This window comes from Pteropus medius, unplaced genomic scaffold, assembly GCF_902729225.1.
Source record: "Pteropus medius unplaced genomic scaffold, Ma_sr-lr_union100, whole genome shotgun sequence".
Lineage (NCBI taxonomy): Eukaryota > Metazoa > Chordata > Mammalia > Chiroptera > Pteropodidae > Pteropus > Pteropus medius.
The window spans coordinates 9536379-9560726 of record NW_024350319.1 but is presented as its reverse complement, the minus strand read 5'-3'; the positions used below and the strand labels follow the sequence as shown (position 1 = coordinate 9560726).

Here is a 24348-nt window from a genome sequence, read left to right as displayed (position 1 = left end):
TTGGTTAATGGTGTTATTCTAGTCTCATATTTTTGTTTGCTAATGCTAACAAGAGGGAGAGCTCTATTAAAATCTCTAACCGTGACTATCAGATTATCCATTTCTCTTCTTACTTCTGTAAGCTTTTGCTCTGAACATTTTGTGTTACTGTGCATGCATCTTTTTCGATTATTGGATATTCCTGTCAAAATCCCCATTTTATCACTATTGACACAGCCTCTTTCATTTTTAGTATTACTTCTTTCTTTAAAATCCACAATGTCATTTTTAGTATTACTTCTTTCTTTAAAATCCACAAGATCAGCACAGCTACATCAGCTTCTTTTTGATTAGTGTTTATATGGTGTATCTTTCTCCAATATTTTATCCTCTCTCTTTTGTATCTTAATATTTGAGTGTGTCTACTCAGATATCATAAAATTATTTTTCCATAGTTGAGCAATATGTCCTTTAACAGAAATCTTTAGACCATTTATATTTAATATAACTATGGATATATCTGGATTTAAAGCTACCATATTCTTGTTTCCCATTTCCATTTGTTCTTTGTTCCTATATTTTTCTTGTCTTCGAAAAATTAGTCAGGATTTTTTTTATTCTCCACTTCTCTATTAGTCTGTTACTTCTATACTCTTATATCATTATTTTTAGTTATTACTCTAGAAATTGCATTACTTATCCTTGATTTATTAAAGTATAATAGAATTTATTATATTAGCCAATTCCGAATCATTGCAAGGATCTTATACTTTAATGCTTTACCGTGCTCTTGCATTTTTTCTACTATTGTCATGTATTTTAATTTCACTAGACATTGTTTTTGTTCTAAACAATATTCACCTATATTTATCTTCACATGAACCCTTTTTCTTGCCCTTCATCCCTCTTTGATTTCCGTGCTTCAACTTAGGTCCATTTCCTTTGCTCAAACAGCTCCCTTCAGTATTTTAGTGTAAGTCTGATGTCAAGAAATTCTGTTTTGTTTCTCCACAAATAGATTATTTTATTCTTACTTTGAAGAGTATTTTTTACTTGGTATAAAATTAGGTTGGCAGCCTAATAATTATTATTTTCTTTCAGCACTTTGAAGATGCCATTCAATTGACTTCTGGATTCCACCATTTGGGTTGAAAAGGCAGCTCCAGTCACTATTGTTCTTTTGAAGGATTTTTAGATTTTTGGTTGTTTTTTTGGAGGGGGTTGTTTGTTTGTTTTCTTTTTTCTGGCACCCTTCGAAAATTTTTCCTTTGTCTTAGGTTTTCAGCAGCTTCATTTTGATGTGCCTAGGTAGGGTTTTGTTTGTGTTTATGCTGGTTAGGGTTCATGGAGCTTTATGAAGTTGTACCTTGAGGTCTTTATCAGTTTTGAAAAATCCTTGGCCAATAAAATTTCAAATGTTACTTCTGCCACATTCTATCTCTCCATGACTTCTGGGACTCCAAGTATCAATGTATTATACCAATGTTTCTCCAACTATTTGTGATGAATATTTTTCCTCTTATTTATAATCCGTTGTAGACTAATTCTATCATAAAGTACATTAAAGATTTTGTGGCAAAGTCAATTGCTATAAATATTTATAAATACTCTCTTTACTTATTTTATCAAGAGCCTGTACTAAAAGTCGTCTCAGAATCCTACTTTGAGAAGCACCATATTAGATGTTTTCACTGGATCTCAGCAGTATAAATCCTGACATTTGGTTTTCTTTTTTGTAATGCAGAGTTAGGCTTTGACTGCCAAGACATCCACTTCAAAGATGGCTACTTCTGATAAACACATTGTCAACCACTATATAAAGAGACAGGCCTCTCCTTACCCCCACCTCCTTGAAGTTCTTTTGTTTAAAGATCTTTGGTTGATTTAGATAACTGGCCCTTTGGTCATATTTTTTTCCTTTTTTCTTTTCTTCCTGCCTTTAATTCTCACTTTTATGTTTTAAATTCACTACTAAGAGTAAACACAGGAAATCCTAGGTCCAACCCTCAACCCCAATAAAAGCAGAATCCCAAGCCCCCTCTCTCTGTCTCTGTCTCTCTCTCACTTGCAAACTCACTGTGTACCCTCTAGGACCTATGAGTAATAAATCTTATATATTTCAAAGTTTTTTGATGGTTATTGCTGAAGGTATCTTGAAATCATACTACAAATCACAAGAGCCGGTCCAGCTACAACATTGGTTCTGAAAAGGGAACTCAGGCCCAGGACAGTGCCCCAGGCATTTCTAGTCAACAGCATCCCTATCATTAAGCTGAGACCAGCACAGAAATATCCCGTAAGTCTGTTATGCTCTTTTCTTTATCTTTCATGTTATTACTTTCTATGCTTCAATCTGTTGTCTTTTAATAAAATCTTCAGCTTTAATAATCTTCTCTTCTACTATGTGTAATGTGCTATTAAATACATCTCCTGCATTCTTAATTTATGTTTCTCAATTCTAGGATTTCCATTTGATCTTTGTCTAGAGATTCCTGTTGTGAAATAATCAATTTGTACATCTATCTTCTTAAACATACTAATCATAGTTCTCTTAAAGTCTGATAATCTCAGTATATCAATAACCTGTAGTTTATTTCTATTTTCTCTTGAAATTCAGATTATTTGGTCCTGCTTCTTGACATCCCTGGTAATTTTCTATTGACTATTGTACATTTTAAGTAAAAAATTATATAGGCTGTAGATGATATCTTTCTACATTGAGGATTTCATTTTCTCTTGAATGACATAGACACATTATCTTGATCCACTAGTGAAATGTCTATTTCCAGTTTGCTCTTACTATTAGAGTCTAGCTCTTCTGTGTCTCAATTGAGAATCAGCCTTTTTTTTTTTTCTTTACTAGGGCCCTTTCTCCTTGGGGGGGCTCTGAATCATAATTTCTGCCTCTTCGGTTCCATGGAATTGCTTAGACTTTTGGTATCTTAACTGCTGCATTCTTCTTGGTTTCTCTATAGCACAGTATAGAAGTCAACAGATTCCTCAGGAAAAATTGCATACAGAATACTAGCTCAAATTATTTCTAGTTCCCTTTTCTCTCGGATCTTGGTCCTTTATATCATTTCTGTCTTAGTATTCCTGAACATGAATTTTAGTCTCCTAATTTCACTGAAGTTCCTGTAAGATCTGGGCCACTACTTTCCATTCAGCCTCTATGCCCCTTGTTTGTATTATGAATGCATCACAGAAAAAAAAAAACCACAAAGAAGGTCCTGCTCACCTCAATGAATTTCCTTTTCTCAGTTGTCTTGACATCTCAAATTCTAGCCCTTTTAGGTGCACTCTGATGCCTTCAAGCAGTAATTTATCCAGCTTATTAGTGGGAGAGTTAGTCTGATACCTGCTACTCCATCACATTTGCAAGCAGTGTGCTCTTATGAGGATTAAATAATGCATAAAAATAGCTAACATTGCCAGATAACAGTAGCTATTCAATAAAAATTCATGAATAGTATATTATTCATACGTATTAGCTAACTTTTAGTTCAGGGGCACCTTTTAGTGTAATGTTCCTGAAAGTCCTCATTCTGGACTCCCAATTCCAAATGCTATTTATTCCAACACCTGCCTGTGGCATTCAGGTACAGAGATATTGCCTTTAGGTCACATGGTCTCATGCACCAGGTTTTCCTGGTGTCTGGTAATCTTTTATCACCAAACTAAGTCCTCTAAAGGAATGGTTATCTTTTTATTTTATTTTATTTTTTTTAGCAGCTCAAACTATTTTAAACAAAATCTTATGTAGATCCCCAATAAATGGATCCAGAGCTGCCTAATCTGCTCACTCTTATTTCAACCATCCCCGAGATTGATAGATGATAGATAGATAGATAGATAGATAGACAGACAGACAGATAGATAGACAGACAAACAGACAGACAGACACTCCCATATTAGTCTTATATCCAAAAAGCTCTAAGTAACCAGTTTAAAAATAATTTCTGGACATTGCAGTTAGAACAAAATAATCCTTAAACATTAATACCATAATTTTGGAAACATCGCCTAGAATTTTATCACCTTTTGGTCCTACTGTAGGAAGACACAGCATGACTCAACCAAAATTTCTGGTGATTTTTACACAGCACTTCAACTGTTTAGTACTCCCCAGAATTCAAGATATCATTATATTTTTTCCATAATATACTAAAAACACATAATGGCCTAAGTACTACGCCTGTTTACCATCCAGAATAAACAAGCATCAGAAGCAGCAGCATAGTTAACTCATACAATCAAGGACAACTGATTGTATGAGTCAGGATGGTCTAAATGTCATCTTTAGACTCTGTGTTTCAAGAAAAGAACTACAAGGAAGGAGTGTGTAGTTTGAAAGCACTAGGGGGAAAAAAAAGAAGAGAAAAGATGAATAAACATGTTATATATACCTCCTAAGTCTCATGTGGTATTTTCTGGGCACAATGTCACATTAAAAGGAATAGAGTTAAACAAATAAAATAATTTAAAAACAATAACAATCTTACTTTGATCTCTCAAAAATAGGTTAAGTAGATATGTAGATAAATATATAAATATGAGATCTAATTTATAATCCAACCCTCCTCTTTTATAAGAAACTTTTTAATTGAAGTATACAATTTGAAAAAGGCAGAAATCATAAATGTAAAGCTTAATGGATTATTTCTGATCGATTGTAGGTTTATAGCTACCACCAAAAGCCATGAAATAGATTACAAGAACCTCAGAAAAACCCCTCACATCTTCTGCTCTCTGTGCCCAAAAAGCAACCACTATCCCATACATGAATTAGCTTAGTCTGTTTTTGAGTTTTATATAAATAAAATCATATAGTATGTAGCTTTTAACATATGATCTTTTTGTTATTGTCTTTGTGAGACTCATCTACATTTAATTTTTTCAGTGGTATATAGTGTTCCATGGTATAAATATACAATTTGTTCATCTATTCCACTGTTTATGGACATTTTTATTATTTACAAATATGTCTATTATAAATAAAGCTGCTATGGACATTGATGTGCAAGATATGTGTGTGTGTGTGTGTGTGTGTGTACTCTATACACTCATTTGGTTTCAGTATATACCTAGAAATAGAATTACTAAGTTATAGGATATGCATATATTCAATTTTTACACATAGTGATAAATAGGTTACCACAGGGCTTTTATGCCAGCAGCATAAATGAGTTCCAATTTCTGTATATCCTTCTCAGTACTTGGTTTTATCAGCATTTTTGGTTTAGCTATTCTGGTAATATTTATCTCCTTGTGGTTTTAATCTGAAGTACCTTGATCAGTAACGAGGTTGAGTGCTTTCACTTATTTATTATCCATTTCACTATTCTCTTTTGTGAGGTGCCCATCTGCCTTTCTTCTCTCAGGAGTCTTTCTCTCACCCCAGCCCAAGTGTTTAATTTGACACACTCCGTTCCCCTCACTTCCTCTCATTTATTTTCTTCAATATCGAATGATGTGGCCTAGTTTTCATACTTTTCTCCTAATCTCAATACTCATATTCTCCCCAGCAATGGAGAGCCTGGGATGTAGCCAGTGGAAATCTCCTTCTTCCTCTCTTGCTGCTACGCTCTATCATCTTCCTGTTTCTGCATCACCAAAAGCCTAGAAAACATCACTTTATAAGTTTATTGTAAGTTCCATGAGTTTTTTAAAATTCTCTTTCCTGACTCTATGACTCCCCTATGCCATGTTGGGCACCTGGCACAGACTGAATTCTGCAGATGGGCTAGGAAAGAAAGGACACACACAGGAGGCCACTCTAAGGTCTCAAATGTAAAATTTGACCATTTGCCAGGAGAAGCCTGTTTTTCTGGGAGATGAGCCACACATTACAAGAGAATGAGCTGCCTACCAGCTCTCCTAATCTTTCTCCAGGGCAGGCTCATTTCTCAGTAACCTCAAACCAAAAGCCATTATCAGATTCTCTGTCTTGCTTCACCATGGAAAACTACTTGGCAACAGTTTGACAGGCACAGATGGTAACACCAGCTGTAAGTTTTTTCAGTTCTTGTTGACTCTAAACTGCCCTTAGTCTTAATCTCTTTGCAGTTTGCTCAGTAGAATGGGAGATGGGTCCAAACTTCTAATCTGGGAATAAAATTCACCATGGGAGATTTAGCAAGGTCTGATGAAGTGTGAGATGAGGTTAGGGATGTTGGCAAGATGCATAGGAAAAAAGCCCTGGAGAGAAAATGTATGGATAGTCAAAATTAATTAGAAATTATTTAAACAAAGGATCAGGAACCATAAAGGGAAGAGGCATAAGGAAAGGAAAATATTCTTAGATATGATGATAATTTTTCTGCTGGTCTGAAAAAGAACCCAGGTCTTAACACCATGAAAATTAGGTATGAGATGAGGAATAAAGAGAATAAAAGGCAGAACCCTTCCAAGAAAGTGCTCTCTGCAAGGTTAGAGTAACCTAAAATGACTACTGTGAAGTACCATCCAACAGACCTGGACAATCTTTTGTCTATGAAAAAATAAAATAAATAAAACTGCAATGCTAAGAGTCATTTACTATATTCTGGGTCTTATATAAAGTGCATAAACACCATGCATTACCAGCAAGAGATTCTACCCAAAGATATGTCAACAAGGATGCATGGAAGAACAATTGTGTATCTTATTGCTAAATATAATGCTACCAGTTCTGACAGCTTTCTCTCATCCTCATAAAGTAAGAACCCATGAATCTTCATCCAATTTTTTTAACTCTTTGTTTTTCATATCCAACTACTACCAAATACCAAGACCATCAATCTCAGGGTAGAGAAATGAGCCAAAAGGTCTAGAGTAAGCTCGTCCCATTCCCCCTCCCCCACCCCAACCTGGTTATATGATTAAATCGGACTTAGTGTAAAGAGAATGCTATCCATGCAGATGAAAGAGCGAGCACTACCACACCACATGTCTGGGAACACTATCCTCTCATCCTCAAAAATGGCACCATGTCCCTGCACATCTACAATCCCAGAACCCAGGCAGGCATTCAAAGGAAAAGTCCAGTTACATAATAGCAATAATTTGTTTGAGTTCTTGCCATGTGTCAGACACAACACTAAGAACTTGACATACGTTTTCTCGGGGAATTCTCACAAGAATTCTATGAGGTTGGTCCCGTTATTAATCTGATCTTATAATTGGGTCTTAGGAAGTTTAAAGAATGGAAGGAGGTCTCCCAGGGAGTGAGTGGCAGGTCTATAAAATCCCAAGGCCTGGATACTCAACAATGTGGCTCTCTCTACTGCATGCTTCAGAGGTCCTAGACAAGCCACTAACTTAATTTCTCAGGCATGCCTTGAAACATTTGATTTAGTGTTTCTTTTCTATTCAATATTTCTTTGAGCTATTTCTTTTGAAGTGCTTTGATCTTCACTTTCTTGTCTACAATCTGACTGTACTTAGCTAAGTTTCTGTTTGTTTCATTTGCTTGGGGTGAGTGTGATGGGGGTATAATATTGTAATTTATATGAAATATATATTTGGTCTTCTTCAATGGTTCCTGGGACACAGCCTCCAAAACCCTTGGAACTTCCTATTTATAGAGAGTGACAAAGGCAGCTCTTGCTATGTTAATGAGTGAGTTTTAGACAACAGCGTAGGATGAGGGCTGGTTGGTAGGAGAACCAAGCATGTGGTTAGAGGGTTGAAACTTTCAGTCCCACCCCTGACTTCTGGGGAGAGGAGAGGGACTGGAGGTTGAATCAATTGCCAATGGTTACTGATTTAATCAGTTATGACTATGTAATGAAGCCTCCATAAAAACCCAAGAGGGCAGGGTTTGGAGAGCTTCTGGGTTGATGGAGATTCACGGAATGGCACATCACTTTCTGAGGGCATGGAAGCTCTATGCCATTTCTCCATACCTTCCCCTATGTATCTTTTCCATATGGCTGTTCCTGAGTTATATCCTTTTTAAATAGCCCAAGGTTTCTCTGAGTTCTATGAGCCACTCTAGCAAATTAATTGAACCCAAGTAGGAGGTCCTGGGAAGCTAGAGCCAGATGGACAAAAGTACAAGTAACAACCTGGACTTGTAACTGGCATCTGTAGTCCAAGGAGGAGGTTATGGAAACCTCTAGCTGGTCAGTCAGAAGTACAGGTAATAACTTGGGCTTGAAACTGGAATTTGAAGCGAGTAGGGGTAGTCTTATAAGACTAAACCTTTAACCTGTGGAATCTGATGCTGTCTTTAAATAGACAGTATATCTAAACTGAGTTGACTTCTTAGACACGCAAGAAGTGTCAAAGAATTGCTTAGTGCTGTGTAGGAAGCTCCCCATCCCCACCATGGTGGAATTCGTATCATAACTAATTTAGTGGGGAAGGTATTTTGGTTTGCTAGTTTTATTTTATTTTTTAAATTAACTTGTATATAATAAAAAATAATCCAAAGGTTAAAAAGGAATCTAATACTAGTAGACTTTGCTTATTTATATATGTATATTGTAGTACCTAGAGCAACCACTAAGAAAGCTATATAGTGTGATATGCTCAAAAAACATTATAACCAAATAAATATGGAATCCTAAAAAAATGTTTAAGTAAGCCTCATGAAAATAAGAAAACAGAAACAGAAGTATGAGAAATAGAGAAAACAAACAGAAAACAAATAGTAAAATGGTAGACTTATGCCTTAACACATCAATAATTCCCTCACATGTAAATGGTCTAAAAACCCCAAATAAAAGTCAGATATTTTTGCAGAGTGGATAAAACAACAATGCAACAAATATGTTATCTGTAAGAATGGATACAGACTAATACATTGATGAATCTCAAGGGAATTATGTTGAGTTTAAAAAGCCCATCTCAGAGGTTATATACCATATGATTTCATTTATGTAATATTCTTGAAATAACAAACTTATAGAGAACAAATTAGTGGTTGCCGGGGTAAGGAAGCAGAGGAAGGGAAGGAGGTGGCTATGGCTATAAAAGGGTAGCACAAGAGATCCCTGTGATGAAACTTATCTGTATCTGGACTGTGGTATTGATCACGTAAACTTACAGATGCAATAAAACTGCATAGAAATAACGCGCGCATGCACACACACACACACACACACACACGCACACACACACACACACACAAAGTGCATGTAAAACCAGTGAAATATGAATAAGTTCAGTGGATTGTATCAGTGTCAACTTCCTGGTTATGATATTAAACGATCATGCTCCAGTGGCAAGATGTTACCAATGGAGGAAACTGGGTGAGGGGTTTATAGGATCTCTGTATTATTTCTTACAACTATATGACTCTACAATTATCTCAAAAAAAAAAAAAATTTTTTTTTTAAAGTGGAGGAGGAGAAAAAAAGTGGAGGAGGAAATAGACACTTAAAAGGAAGTCTCCCATCTATTTATATCTCCCAATCCCTCCCCTGTCCTCCCTAGAAGTAACCACTGTGGTTATTTTCTTACATATCCTTCTAGAGATAATCTATAGTCTCTTTGCGTGTAAATATGTATGAATGCGCACATACATATAGATTTGTAGTTTTCACACAAATTTTAACACGTTTTCCCCACATTGTTTTATCAATTTATCTTTGAGCTTTCAGTAGTGATAGAGCTCCTTGTTTTTCATAGCTGCATGGTTCCATCCTGTGAATAAAGTCTCATTTATTTAATCAACCCTTTCTTCACAGAAAAATAATCCAACAAAAAAACAGAAATTTATTTTATTTCCAAGTAGTTCCTATTAGAAACAATGTTCCAGTGATCACCAGATTGATTTTTTCTAACCATTTCTAAGCAGTCCTACCCCATTCACATAGCCTCAAAAAACTACCCTTGGTCCTGGGCTCCTGGGATCCAGGCCTAGACCTTCCAATTACTTCACAGTTAGCTGATGCTGATCAGATGTTTATTTATCTTTGTAACCATGTCCCTGACTTTGCATCACTCAGCTTCTCATTGTTATTTTACTCTATTCGTAGGCTGATAACATTTCCTTAGCAAAAGTGAACTTATTTATAATTTTCTGCAGACATTTTTCTCTACGTTATGAATATGTTTGTTCTATATTTTCTCTCAATATCTAGAATACCCTCACTTCTTTATTCACCTGCTGCCAGCTTTTCCATGACTTATCCTCCCTGAATGAAAAAACGATTTTTCTTACAACCTCATTTTAATAAGCAGCTTAATAAAAAGTATAATTACTCTTTCTCTTTGAGTACAATGGAAGTTAGGTGCTCTAACAGTCCTTGCAGGTGTATACACATGTATAAATAGCATGATGTTTACACTGAAGGGAAGCAGGCACTCATATTTTGACATCATATGATTCCTCTCCCTTTTCTCTTCATGTACCACCCCCCTACACCACCATCTCTGTGTAATTTGCAATCTCACAAATAGAAACTTTAAACAGAATTTTGTTACGATTAACAAGAATAAAAAATGCTGGCCACCTCCCGGTGCCTATTGCACAAAACCACAACAAAAAACATTTGTCGGTTAGTTTGTTTTTATAACTAAAGTCACAGCTCAGCTCGAGTATTGGGATGTTAGCTCATTTCTGCCAATGCATCAACCAAAAAAAGTGCTGATTGAATTGATTATGTGTGTGTGCGTATGTGTTATTATTAGTGTAAATTAAGGTACAACCGGTAAATGACCTACAATGACAGATCTACAACTGTTTTAATATTGTTCCCATGTAATTTTTAAATGTCTCTCCACTGTCTAGTAAGTGTTCAAACATATTTGTTGAGTGGATTTGAATGAATGAGAATGCCTGTTCGTGTCAATGGTTTTCCTCAGAACATCTGTGTTTGCATGTCAGATGTCTATTTCATTAGTGTTGCATGTGCCTATGATTATGAAAGTTTAATAAAGGTTAGATGATGAAGCTTTCTCTCTTCGGGTAAATATTCTGTACCCCTTGCAATATACCATTATGTGCAAGCTCTGCCTTATCCCTAACCATTATTACTCTGCACGGCAGGACTATTTTAACGTTTGATCTATTACACCAGGTGAAGCAAACAAATTAGACAGAGCACCACAGCTGCTTGATATAGGATGTCCTCATGATTTTGCTCCCTTTTTTAATACACCCAAGCATCCCATTTATTTTTTCAACAGCTGCTGCACATTGAGCAGACTTCTTAATTAGCTAATGTTTGGAAAGCCCTTTGAAGATAAAAAGCCCTATATAAGTGCTAAGAGTTATTATTACCTTGAAAAAAGAGTTCTTTTTTTACCTTGGCTCACTACAAAATGTGTGAGCTTTCCTTCTCTCTAACTACTGGTGGTAGTCAAACCATAGGATACATAAATCACAGAAGAAAGAACTTAGAAATTCAGCAGTGGCCCCGGAACCACAGGCAATGGGCACCCTGGAGTGCTCCTTCATGTCTCAATGTAATCTTCTCCAGGTACCAGAAAAAAGAATGCTGGAGATGGGAAATGGTAAGGAAACACATTTTTCAGGTTCTAGAATGCTTTTGGAGAAATGAAAACATGCGACCCTCTTTCTTGAAAGGGCTTTTGGATGTCAAATCTACATTTGTTTGCCTTCACTTGATTTTGGAAAACAAAGCGACATTTAGCTATCCTAGATTGCATCCCTGCAAACAGATACTCATGGTCTAGAGACAAAAATGACTTGCCTGTAACAAGTGAGTTGCCTTTTCCCTGTGCTCATTACCAGGAGGCAGGATAGTAAAGAAAATCCATTAAAATAAATGGCAAAAGGCAACGAAAGCCTCCACGGTTCAGGGCTCACGCCTTACCCCCAGCCCATACACATCCCCTTTGCTTATCAAAAACACTATCCTTGAAGGATATATAAGATGCACTTGTCTTTAAGAATCTTCCATTTTACTTTTAATAAAACAATAGTAATAACTTCTATTGATACCCATTTACCAGGCCCCATGCTCTGCGCCTTATATATATTACATTATTTACCACCCCCCAACAACCCTGAAAGGTAGTATTATTATCGCTATCTTATAGATAAGAAAACAGCCCCAGTTATTTCAAATGATATGCCCCCAGGCTATCGAGTAGGCAGTAGAGTCATAATTTGAACCCAGGTTTGCCTGGCCACAAATCTGAGCTCTTTCAATGAACAATAATACTTCAAAGTCATTGTCATTAGAGCTATAGAGTGGTACAAAATAAATATAGTGTCATTCCTGTTATAATTTTTTTATTAGTATAGTAAGCTAGAGGAGGTAAGGAGCACGTCTGGCTGGTATGATCAGGGGAGTTGCCGGCAAAATGACTGCTCGCTTCCATGAAGAGGTAGCTTTGCTACATACAGCAAAATGTGAAAGTTGACACTCTTACACCACCAATTCATGGATTAACATTCGTTATTTTCCACATTTCAGACAGTATTCAAGAGAAAGGAGGTGAAAATAATGGAAGAAGATGAACTGAAAGACAAATGTTCATGCCATGGAAATTAGCTCTGGCCTTCAGTGCTAATTCAATTTAAAAAACAAAAAAAATAATAAATAAATTACTTAAGTTGATTTCGAATAAAATATGTTATTACTAGTTTTGTAATGGCACTGAAGTTTCAAATCTGAGTACCTGGGAAAATAGGACAGTGGTGGCATGAACTGAGAGGAAAGGAACTTAGAGGAAAATGAATTGGAAATGGAGGAACTGATAAATTCTACCAAAACAACCAAAATTGTAAATTTTTCCACTAAAACCCCCAAACTGTTAGGCAACGACTATGCAAGCAGCTTTAGTACTGTCTGCTTATGGAGAGCTCTTCATCAGTCTGCTTCTTGTCACTTGAAAGCTGCTGTCTCTACTTCTTGGTGCCAAAGTACACTTATGGAACAAGGGCACACTCGACAGGCTCACATGCCTAGATAAAAACACTTTTTTGGTGTCCTCCCTAAATGATAACTAGGAGTAGAAAATACTTTCTATTATTACACAGTTCCAGGGCTGAAATACTTGTGAAAGTAGAAATCCATACTCCACATCAACTTTGTAGGAATCTCTTGGAACTGGGGACAATTCATAGCTTCCTACTGCAAAGCAGGAGCAGGGATAATGAGAGGCTCAGTGGTGAAAGCTCGTTTGTTACTAACTTATCAGACAAATTATTCAAGAACATCATCCTTGTGAGCCATGCAATTATTGCCTAGTGGCTTGTCGACCTACAAAATGTAGATCAAAGATTAAATCTGCATTTCGCACAAGATTCATTCCAGGCTCTAGAAACTGGGTTGGCCAAATTGCTGAAGCACAAAATACTGTCACTTGGAAGTTATAATGAAGGGGAGATGAAGTTCAGATACCAGAGAAAAAGAATTTTGGACTCACCACTGCCAACAAGTGATATCAAAATTCTCCATGATTTGACCCAATTGCTCTTTCCAAATAAATCTTCCATTACTACCTTGCTGGTCTCCAAGTCTCCCCTAACCTGAAATACTTGCTTTTCCATAGTCTATATATCTTGTGCTTCCCACTCACACATGTTAATTCCTACTATGACATTTCTCTAGAATGCCTTTCTACTGTAACCCCACCCCCCATTTCCAAATCCTTCCCCTTGCTCAATGTCCACAGCATATTTTCCTCAGGGGAGCCATTCTCTCAGAAAGAACTATAAATAGCACTTCTGCTTCATTTCTCATATGGAAACAACTAATTGTCCCTGTATAGTGAGTGACAGTGTTTAAAGGATATATTTTGGCAATGGCTTTATTATCCTGGAATCTCCTTGAGAGTAAAATTCATATCTGTTTTATCTTACATCCTTTTGGGCTCTCAGTCCAGTACTTTGAAAAGTAGTAGATGATAAATATTTATCTAATAAAAATTCACTTAACATCCCTCACATTTATTATTAATTATAGCCAGATACTGTTCCAAGTGTTATGAACAAAGTAGACTAGCATTTCTGACCTAATAGAATTTACATTCTAAAGCATGGATCAACAATAAACAAGATACGTAAGTTGTATATTTTAGTATATGTGCTGCCAAAGCGATTACAGGTAAGTTGAATAGAATAGTAGAAGATTACAAGTGCAAAGAGAAAAATAAAGAAGAAAGATAAAATAGGTCAGGGTGGTTGAAAATACAGAATGGATGGATGGATAGATGACTGAATGGGTGAATGTGTAGATGGATACATGGCTGCTTGGGTAAATGGATTCATTACACGGTAAGACACTGACTTTAACAGTGAGAAAAAACCTTTTAAAAAATATTTTCTATTCTCTATTTAAATCAGTTTCTAGGGCCAAAAAGTGATTGTTTACCTTATCCACAATAATTTTAGAAAAAAAAGAGAACAAAGAATCTGATATCTCAATTTATTGCTATATTGACTTCAGGTACCTCTGAACAAGTAACTTTTGGTGACTTTGTAAAAAATATTTTAATGCTTATGAGTTTATGAAAAAAAAGTCGCTTTAGGTCAGAAAGAGCATGATTTAGTCTGGTCCTATAAAAAGAATGATCTTTTCAAGTAAAAATTAACCACTGAAGACGAAAATAGAAAAAGGCAAAAGTTTGGAAAGAAAAAGAAAGATTTTTACATCAAAAAGTGTGAAAGTTATGTTTATGCTGATTTAATCAACTCTGGAATGAGGCTGGTTTTCACAAAATAACTGGGAGCTGATATCTTCAGACCCACAGTGGCCAGTTCTTGTGTCACAAGGAAGCCGATTATTACTAATTGACTAATTTTTATTTGCAACAAAGAATGGTGTGAATCACTGCATGCATTATCACTGTAGAGATGAAGGAAACACCTAGTTCAACAGGGTGGCCAAGTTTCTCATGCTTGGCGAATGCTGCATTGTCACCAGGAAAAGCAGCAACAGGCATTATATTCTGTACATTATGTCACAAATTGATTTCAATTTTAGGAAAAACATCTATTTGTGTCTAAAACTCTACTTTAGACTCAGTGAAAAACATTTAATGAATAAGAACATCTTTTCAGTGTTCCAAGCTAGCTTTCTGAAGAGAGAAAGCAGCACAGCTATTCAAGGTCATTTTCATTTCTCCCAAGATTCTCAAGGATCACAATATTCTGGATTCGAAATTTTCTACCTACGTAGAGATAGAACTGCTTAATATTTAACATGGTCTCTGAATACTTCCACTCCAGTGCCAGGCTCTCCTTCTACTCTTTTTTCCTGCCCCTGTTGCATTCTTATTTTCTGAGATTCTAAAAGAGAAATGGATAGAATGGAGGCTATATATGCTACAAAAAACAGGCATGGAGGTGGGTAGGGGACAGGAGATGAGCGATCACTGCATCAGTAAAATGATTTAATGTATTGATATCAGATTGTCCAAGTTCAACTCTTAGCTCCACAATTACTAGTTGTGTGACCTTGGACAATGTAGCTCATTTCTCTGTGCTATAGTTTTTTCTTTGGTAAAATAAACTGCAATAAAATTTTTGTGAACGTTACTTTCTGTATATAGCTTAAAGATAGTAAATGCCTGGTGCATAACGAGCTCCATGGAAGTATCTGCTATTGTTTGTTCTTCCTGCAAGCAGAAGAGAAAAATAGATCCTTCTGTGGCCAAAGTCCCAGCTTGCTTTGTCTAGGATTCAAAGTGTACGCTTATAATGGATAGAGAAGCTTCCGGGGAAATAATTCTTCCCATGGGCTGAACCCCATGATTTGGACCCAGTAATAGAGCTGTGGACTTGGTGAAGGGAAGAGTTACTCTGATTACATCTGATATAACTCTAGGCTAGTCTTATAAGTCAAATAGATTTATTTGGCTCTAGGGAGATAATGAGCTATAATAAAAAGGAAGGAGATATTTTACTAAAAATTCTGTAAAACACTGGGGAACAGACAGCACAGTGCTTAGTGAGACCCTCTCTAAAAAGAGTTTAAGATACTGAGCGGACAGAGGGGTGCTATCCTCCACTTTAGTAGAAGAATAGTTGGGGAGAGGACAGGATGAGAGGGACAAAACTTTTAGTGGTCACAGATTGTCCAAATGGCACGTAGCTAGAGAAACACAAAGATTATTGCTTTCCACAGCCCTCCGAATGCTACTGGAACCAAGATATGATTAAACTTTTGCTTTGTTACAATATGGTTACTAAAAATGATGACATGGCATATAAACTATAAAGCTATAAATAAATTTCACCTGCTTGACTTAACGATTCTAACAAAGTCAGAGAGGGATAAATGATTTCATTCATTAAGTATTAAACAAGTATTTGTTAAGCCTCTCCTCTGTCCTAGGCACATTTATTAGGTGCTAAGCATACAATGGGGAGAAAAAGCAAGCAGGTTTCCGCCCTCACAGAGCTCACAGTCTGGAGTGAACAAGAGTGGAGACAAGTCTCCAGGCAACTGGAGATCAGTCAGTGCTCTAGACAGGAAGGTGTGCAGTGCTGTGGGAGCACGCGAGGTGCATACAACCCGGATATCGGGCATCATTGAGGGCTTCTTCCTTGAAGGAGTGATCTCTACGCTGTGAGCTGAAGAATAACTAAAATCTAGCCAGGCAGAGAGAGGTAGGAGGAGCATTCCAGGCCATAGCAATCGTATGTGGAAGGGTCCAGACACTGTGTCTTAGAGAACTGCTGTGAGCAAGGGTCAGCAAACTACAGCCTATGGGCCACTGCTTCTGTTAGTAAATCAATTTTTATGGAACACAGCCATGTTCATTCATTTGTATACTTTCCATAGCTGGTATGATGCTACAATTTAATTGTGACAGAGACTGCAGCAAGTTTAAAATACTTATTATCTAGACCATTACTGGGAAAAAAAAAAAAGCTAACTCCTGGACTATATCGTAGAGGACAACTGGCAAAGTGGTAAACATTTTCCGGTGAACTTCCTTCAGCATTATTCTGGTGTTGGATGGGACAGGAGTATAAAACATAATGGAATGAGTTGACAGGTACACTTTTCTGTGCACTTTACAAGTCAAACACGCAGCAATAGCCCCTCTAAGCACTATGGAAGGAAGAGGTACTTTTGTGGCATGTTTTTATATTTGTGCTTTATGGAGCCTTTTTATAGGAGAATTTTTTCCCAAGTTACTGGAAGGTATTAACTCACTGTATGCTGCTAAGATTGTTTCTACATTACAACCTCAAATTTCCAGCAACATGTGGAATAAACACAGTATCTGACAAGCTATATGACAAGCCCTCTTAAAGAAAATGCTAAATGAGTGACACGCAGGCTGGCCATACCATCAGTTCTTGACAGAAATCACACATGACATTCATTCAGTCCAAGGAGCTATCTATAACATATATGCAGGAGATCTTTACTTTGGGGTTTTCTAATGACAATAAAAGATTCACAGAACTTTTGCCTCATTCAAAATTTAGTACATGCTTCCGCCTGGAACCTTCTCTCCTACCCTCTGTTCTTAGTTACATGTATTTTCTTTGCCCATAAGGACTGAGATAAATATCCCGACTCCCTGTTCTCATAGTGCACTGTACCTATCACACAGTATCCTTTCTTGCCTGCCATCTTCCTCATAAGAAGTAAATGATAATAAGAAGCAAATGATAATAATAAGAATAAATACAATAATACAAGTTGCAAAATGTAACTGGTAAGATCCTTGAGGGCAAATTTGTGTTCATTTTACCATTTTAAGTCAGAGGCTGAGACATGTACAGGTCCTCAATATATGTTTACTTCCTGTATAAATGAAAAGGGAAAACTAATAATGACTAGATTAATACTATGGCATGAAAATTTTATATGTAGTTTACTTTTTAGTTAACAATCATAATTGCAGGAATTATGAGGCATATGTTTCTGATATCGACCCCCATTCCTTCACACTAAAGAATTAGTCAGGTATCACTCACAGAATGTTCTCTTTTCTGATGTAGTTTATATCTCGTTCTGCCTTTCTTTGTCTAGATTCTGCCGTCCCACTGATTCTCTGCCTCAGAGTCCTACACTGTCATTTTCCAATACTGTTCTGATAGAATGGTCAGTTCTTTATGTCAGAATATTTAATACTTACTATAAAGACTTCTCCATCCCTCATATAATAGAAATTTAATTAACTGTATTTCTATGGGGCTTTGTTTATTCCAATTTTCTCTGCAAAATGCTGGCTTTCAAATCTTATGCCTAGCAATAGTACTATTTATCTGCTATAGTTTTCAGTACCTGTATTTTCTACCAGACCAGGGATGTGGGAGGCAGTTTTCACTTGGGAGAAAAAGTGATTTCAAGTTATGTGATTGATTTCAAGTTATGACATCAGGGCACCTTGATACCTGCCCAGTTCTGTTTAATCATTTTATATCCACAATCACAGAAAATATCAAGCCAAATAGGGAAGGACCTAGAACTTCTAAAGAAGTAAAATGTTCAAAATGAGAGAAAGATCATGATGCATGATAGTCATTTTGCAACCTGTGTTCCTATACTTTTTCTTATTCTTATCATTTACTTCTTTCAGTAAGGAGATAATCCATGGGAGTAAAACCTCACAGGTGATGTTTCAACAAATTCAGAAATCAACTGGAATTGATTATGAACATTTTTCGCACTTAAGAACTAATTTCAAATATCTAACAGTATAAATAGTAGATAACTCATTTTAGAAGTTAAATTAAAAGTCAGGGGAAAAGAATTTTGGAGGGGTCAATCAGATTAGGTTTTTAAAAGAAGATCATGGACTTGAATTCACAAATTTCTTGTCTGCTTTGAAAAAACAAGGTGCACTGGAGAAAATTAAACTGGGTAAAAAATTTAATATTTCATGCATAGATTGATTTATAAAGAAAACATGGCATAAGTGTAAGGAATTCTGAAAAGGATTATGCACCAGCTTAAAGAAAAAGAATTCAAGAAGTTAATTCTGAAAATAATGAAACCATCCAATGTGAAAAGAAAAATAGGAGGGTCTTGGTTTAAAGTAGTAAAGCAATAGCTTTTTCCTATGCTGGCAATTCTGTAATTTCACAAGTAACATATATGTTTTGCCAGGGATTGTGGATAAAATAAAGATCTGAGAGAAAGCAAGTGAAAGTAGATTATATTTACAGAAGCATACACCCATGTAGATGATAAAAGAATGATAACATGAATTAAACTAATGAACCTAATCTTCAGAAAATTACAGAGAGTGTAAATGGCTCTGCTTATGAATTTCAGAACATGGGAAAATAAAGAGACTACGCTTGTCATTATTTTTAAAAAAATCTAGAACCTATTGTCACATACATACTCAAAGCTCTTGAGAACTCTTCTTTGAAAAGACCTTAATTATGTGAATGACACACTATTTTCACTGGCACAAACCTCTGAGCCACAGACTCTTAGGTCATTAAAGTATTTAAGATATTACAGAAGATTCTACTCATTGTAGTGCTGAAAAATAATAGCTTTATTTTCAATAAGTGTGAGAAGAAAATTAATTTTTAAAGAATTTTTTTAAAAGGATGAGTTTGTCTTAATAATTCTTTCCAAAGTTTTCTTAATCCCTCAGGAGTTCAAGAATTATTTATTTCCATACCTATTCACCCACCTGTCCAATATCTGTTTTCAGAGTTTTAAATGTTCCTCACACTGAGTTCCACAGAATTTTTTTCCTAAAGAAATATTTGATACCATTATTGTCAGAGAATCACGATTTTAAGTAAGGAGGCTTAAGTGACCAATATTTTTTTTGAGAATTTTTAAAGTGTATTAAAATATTCTTCTTTCATTTTAGAGAGAGAATTAAAAAACAGATCTAAGAACTTTATATTTTCAAGTACACGTAGATTAAAAATATAATAACCGAGAAGTGGAAGCAATCCAAATGTCCACTGTCAGATGAATAGATGAACAAAATGTGGTATATGCATATACTGAAATATTATTCAGTCTTAGAAAGGAAAGAAATCCTGTCACATGCTACAACATGAATAAACATGGAGGACATTATGGTAAGTGTAATAACCAAGTCACAAAAAGCCAATACTGTATGATTCTACTTATATGAGATATCTAAAGTAGTCAAATTCGTAGAAACAGAAAGTAGAGTGGTGGTTACGAGGGGCCCGGGGAGGAGGAGACTAGGGAGTTGTCCTTTGGCTGGTATAGAGTTTCAGTTTTGCAAAATAAAAAGGTTCTGGAGATCTGTTGCACAATAGCATGAATGTACTTAACACTACTGAACGGTACATTTAAAACTGGTTAAAATGGTAAATTTCATGTTACATATTTTTCACCATAATTAAAAAAACCTGAAGGTATGTTTCCGACTCATTTACATTTAATTCATCACTCACTTGCAGAGAAATCAGAGGGCCATGAAACCCTTGCCATGAGTCCTTTAATTAGCCTCTAGCTCTTTTTTCTTAGACATAAAATTTCCTGTTTTGAAAGGATTAAATGAACAGGAGTACATGAAAAAAAAGGTTTAAATTTTCCTTGAAATTGAGATGCTGACTCCCAGAAGACCAATGAGGTTCTAAACTTGAAATGTACACTTGACGATCACTATTAATAACTAAGATATACCATCAGGCAAATTCCCTAACCTACTTATTATGTATGAACACAAGCAATTACGCCTTTGCACAACACACATACTATACACTGCAGAGCATGGCATCAAATTAATGCCTAATATAATCTTGCATGGATAATTGATAACAGGAATATTGATTAGCTACCAGAAATATTTCATCTCAACGCTGTATTTTTATTATTAAGCAAGGAAATAGACAAGTATATTTATTATTAAGCTAGTGTAAGAAATAGCTGGGGTAGAGAATATATGAAATCAGGCCCAAACTTGTTCATTCTCAACAGAGCAGCAGTTATTAAGTTACACAGCTTAGTGTTAGGCTACAGGTACTGGCAAATTGAACAAAGTATAGTCTTTGCTCTTAGAGATCTTATAACAACGAGGATGATAGCTAGGCCTGTATATAATTAGAAAGTAAAGAGAACAATGTGAGAGCTATAAACAAAGGGCTATAGGAATGCAAAAGAGACAAAAAGCCTGAAGTAATAGTCATATTGTCATTTAGACAGTGCTTAAAGACTTCAGAGATAAAAATCTACCTCCCAAGAATATCCATTCCATTTTGGGGAGTTCTGGCTGATTAAAAGTTCTTTCTTAGGTAGAATGAAAGTTGTCCCCCTTTACCAAACAATTAGTTGGAGAAGTAACATATCAAGTCTCTCCTCTTTCATCTACATGGTAAACCTTATTAATAATTAGTAATTAATTTATTTATTCAAATGTTCATCAAAGTGGCTGTGGAAAATCCAGTGGAGCTAACCTGGCATTTGGATATGAGAATCTGCAAGAAGACTGGAGAAAAGTCTTAGCTAAAGATGTACATTTGGGAGTCATCAACCAATAACTGGGACTAGAAATCCTCCATCATTTCTCAAGCTTTTCTTTTCTCAACGATTCAAGTCCAACCATTCACCCATCCCAATTGATTCTCCTTATGAATTAGCGCTCTAATTTTTCCCACAGTCACTATCATTTCTTATTTTAATAGCCCCAAATTGTCACACCATATCCGGTTTTGCACACTTCCAAACCATTCTCCACAATGCAGTCAGATTTATGCTTACTACATGTGTTTGTTAGGTCTGCTGTAACAAAGTACCACAAACTAAGTAACCTAAGTGACAGAAATTTATTGTCTTGCAGTGCTAGAGGTTGGAAGTCTGAAATTAAGGTGGTGATTTTAAGGTGAATTCAAGCCATTCTTCCTCTGAAGGAGCAAGGAAAGGATCTGTTTCAAGTGTCTCTCGTACCTTCTAGTAGTTCCTTGGCTTGTGGCATCATAACTCCAATCTTCACATGGCAGTCTCTCTGAACGCATGTCTATCTCTTCATATGGCAGTTTTAAAAAGAAGGACACTCATCATATTGGAGTTGGGGGTCCATTCTACTTCAATATGGCCTCATCTTAACTAATTACATCTACAATAATTTTATTTCCAAATAAGATCACATTCTGAAGTATTGGGGTTAGAAGTCAATATATGAATGGGGTGGAGGGACACAATTCAAATCATAACACATCAAATGTAAATATGATCCTTTTTTTTCTTCTTCAAATGGTCTAATGACTCCTCATTGCCTCCAAGATACAGTCCAAAATGTCTTAACAAACAAAAATTCTTCATAATCTGGCCCATAGGGTCTCTCTTGTTTTATCTCCTGCAACTCTCCTTCTCCCACCCGCCTCCCAGATATCATCAACAATAAATGTAAAATTATAATAGCAATACGTGTTTTCATAACATGGTGCTCTAAGACAGTGGTCCCCAACCTTTTTGGCATCAGGGAGGAGAGCTCCTATGAGAATCTAATGCCTGATGATCTGAGATGGAGCAGAAACAGTGATGCTAGCGCTGGGGATTTGCTGCAAATACAGATGAAGTTTCACTCGCTTATCTGCAGCTCACCTCCTGCTGTGCAGCCTGGTTCCTAACAGGCCTTGGACCAGTACCGGTCCATAGCCTGGGGGTTAGGGATACCTGTTCTAAGAAATTTTAATAATAGATTTGACCTAATTAGGGAGATCAGAAGATGCTTCTTCAATGAAGGGGTGATTGATCTGAGACGTCAAATATCTGAAGGGTAGGTAGGTGAAGAAGGGAAAAAAGAGCATCCCAGATAGAGGGAACAGTTTGTTCTATATGCTTAAAGGATGGACTGAAAGAAGGCTAGGAGATCATGTTGTGAAGTGAGCTTGGAGAGGCAGGGAGAGCCAGACAAAACAGAGCCCTGTGGACCATATCCAGGAGTTTAGGGAGAGAACAGGTAACTGACTGAGGGTTTTATCTGGAGAAATAAGGTAATAAAATCTGCATTTCGAAAAATCATACTAGTAACTGTAGAGTATTGTGGAAAACAGGGTGGAAGAGGCAAATGTGGATGTGAGAAGCCCAGTTAGAGGCTATTAGAGCAGTCCAGGCGAGAGATGATGGTGCCCTCCTGCTTGGAAATGGTCTGTCTCTAACTGGGCTCTAGATATATATATTAGAAGGTAAAAATTGCGAGCTTGTAAGTGGATTAGATGTGAGGAATTAAAGAGGAGGGGACGTCAGGGTTGAGTTCTAGGATTCTGGTTTGGAAAGCCTATAGTGTCGTTCATTAAAATTGTAAAGAGCGGAAAAGAGTTGTGAGTTCTGCTTGCACATGCTGGGTCTGAGGAAACTTTGAGAAATCCTGAAGGAAATGTTGAATGGGCGTTGGGGATTTAGAGGTTTTTTCTGAGGTGGACATATAATTTCATGAAACTCCACCAAGTAGATTATAATTGAAGCCACAAGCATCAATAAGCCAGAACTGATAAGACAGTGTCTAAGAAGACTCAGGTTAGATTCCAACTTTTAAATACTAGATAGGAGCAGAGAAGCCAGCAAAAGAGATGAAAAGGATCATTGTATACCATGGATATGGAGGGGAGAAAATATTTCAAACAACAACAACAAAAAGGTAAACACTGATGAATATTGCTAGAAGTTCCGTCAAGAAAAGGACTGAGACAAAAAGAAGAAAAAGAGGGAGAAGGAGGAGGAAGAGGAGACAGGAAGAGGACGGAGGAAAGGATGAAGGCCAAAAAAACTTGCCTGTCGTTACTGTTCTCTTCCTCAAGCTAAACATTCCACGTCTTTTACCTATTAGGCATTTCATAACCTTTTTTCATTTCCAGTATGACAATATTTTCCTTGAATATGCCACTGAGCACTTTTCTTAATCATTCCCTCATCCTTGATAGACATTCGCTGGGCATGGGGAAGGGTAAAAGATCAGTCAGAGCAAAAGCTTACTCTCAAAGAACTTTAAGTTTAGCAGAAAAGTGGAGACACATTCACATATTAAATAAATATAACTCAAAGCATCCAAAAAAGAATGTGTTATTAACTTTTAGAAGAATAAGTAACATTTTTATTGTTTTTATAGAATAGGAAACATTTGAGCTGAATCTAATAGGTGGATAAAATTAGACACTGAGTAGATCACAGAGAAAGATCTTCCAGTTTGAAAACAAACAAACAAACAAACAAAGGCCTCAAGGAAGGAAATCAGAAGACTGGTGTTCAGGAGTGTGAAGGGGAGCACTAGGTAAAAAGGTTGGAAAACTTAGTTGGTGAAAGGCCATGAATATTAGGGTAAAAATTTTAGACTCCTTCCTATTGGCAGTAATGTTTCACTAAATATTATTCGTGATCCCCATTTGTGTCTTATTCTGGTCCGTGGAAATCCTATCTTGTGTTTCTTGAATTACTCATGTGGTCACGTCTCTTTGGATCAACCTTGACACTTCTTTCAAACATAATTCATTCATTCCTTCTTTCCTTCCTTCTTTCTGTCCCTCCTTCCTTCCTTCCTCCCTTCCTTCCTTCCTCCCTC

At 36.3% G+C, this 24348-nt stretch overlaps 1 protein-coding gene and 1 pseudogene across 10 annotated transcripts in view; one reads left to right on the top strand and one right to left on the bottom strand.

Moving 5' to 3' along the window:
* The window catches only part of ST6GALNAC3 (ST6 N-acetylgalactosaminide alpha-2,6-sialyltransferase 3), a 478754-nt gene that overhangs the window by 209127 nt on the left and 245279 nt on the right, over window positions 1–24348 (bottom strand). The window lies entirely within an intron of this gene.
* LOC120583120 (peroxiredoxin-5, mitochondrial-like) overlaps window positions 19886–24348 on the top strand; it is an 8186-nt pseudogene continuing 3723 nt past the window's right edge.